The sequence below is a fragment of the Schistocerca gregaria genome, unplaced genomic scaffold (assembly GCF_023897955.1).
Source record: "Schistocerca gregaria isolate iqSchGreg1 unplaced genomic scaffold, iqSchGreg1.2 ptg000386l, whole genome shotgun sequence".
NCBI lineage: Eukaryota > Metazoa > Arthropoda > Insecta > Orthoptera > Acrididae > Schistocerca > Schistocerca gregaria.
The window spans coordinates 2,007,114-2,008,089 of NW_026061828.1; positions in this window are offsets into that span (position 1 = coordinate 2,007,114).

A 976-nucleotide genomic window follows, 5' to 3' on the forward strand; every position below is an offset into this window, starting at 1 on the left:
ATTTTCCACGTGGGGTCTAGGTAGACAGACATCTTCAGATGAGGGGGTAATTAGACAATCATCTTCTGGGGTAGGCTGACAGACATATTCAGAAGTATGGGTTGGTAGACAATACTTTATGACTGGAGGGATGTAGAGAGACATCTTCCAAAGGGTGTAAGTAGGTAGACAGACCTCTTCTGTTGTGGGATTTGTAGGTAGGCAGACATCTTCCCAGTGAAGTTTTGTAGACAGACATCTTCCAACGAGGGGTTAGGTAGACTGACACCTTCTGAGGCAGGGTAGGTAGATAGTCATCTTCGGAGGAGTGTTTGGTATACAGACATCTTCCGAACGGGTGTAGGTATACAGACATATACCTAAGGGGGAGGTAGACAGACATCATGGGAGTGGGGGTACGTAGACAGACAGGTGGGTTGGTATACAGACATCTTCCGAGGGGGATTAGGAGGACAGACATTTTCCATTTGAGGGTTGATAGACTTACATCATCTGAGGGAGGAGAAATATCTTTTGAGAGGAGGGTATGTAGACAGACATTTCAGAGAGAGGGTAGACATCATCCGAGAGGGAGGTAGTCATCCTCCAACACAGGGGTAGATATCTTCCAAGAGGGGTGTAAATAAATATCTTCCAAGATGCGAGGTAGATGGACCTCTTCCGAGGGTTTTAGGTAGGCAGACATGTTCCGAGGTGTGGCATGTAGACATACACCTTCTGAGGGGAATAAGGTAGACAGTCATCTTCTTATGGGAAATGGGTAGGTAGACAGACATATTCCAAGGGAGGGGGGGGGGTAGGTAAGGAGGAGATATATTCTGAGGGTGAGTTCAGTACTCAGACATCTTCTGAGGGGTGTTCATGGTAGACAGACATCTTTCAAAGGGGGGGAGACTTCTTCCAAAGTATGCGTTTTGGTATACAGACATCCTCCAAGAGGGGTGTGGACATTCTCTGATGTGGGAGTAGATATCTT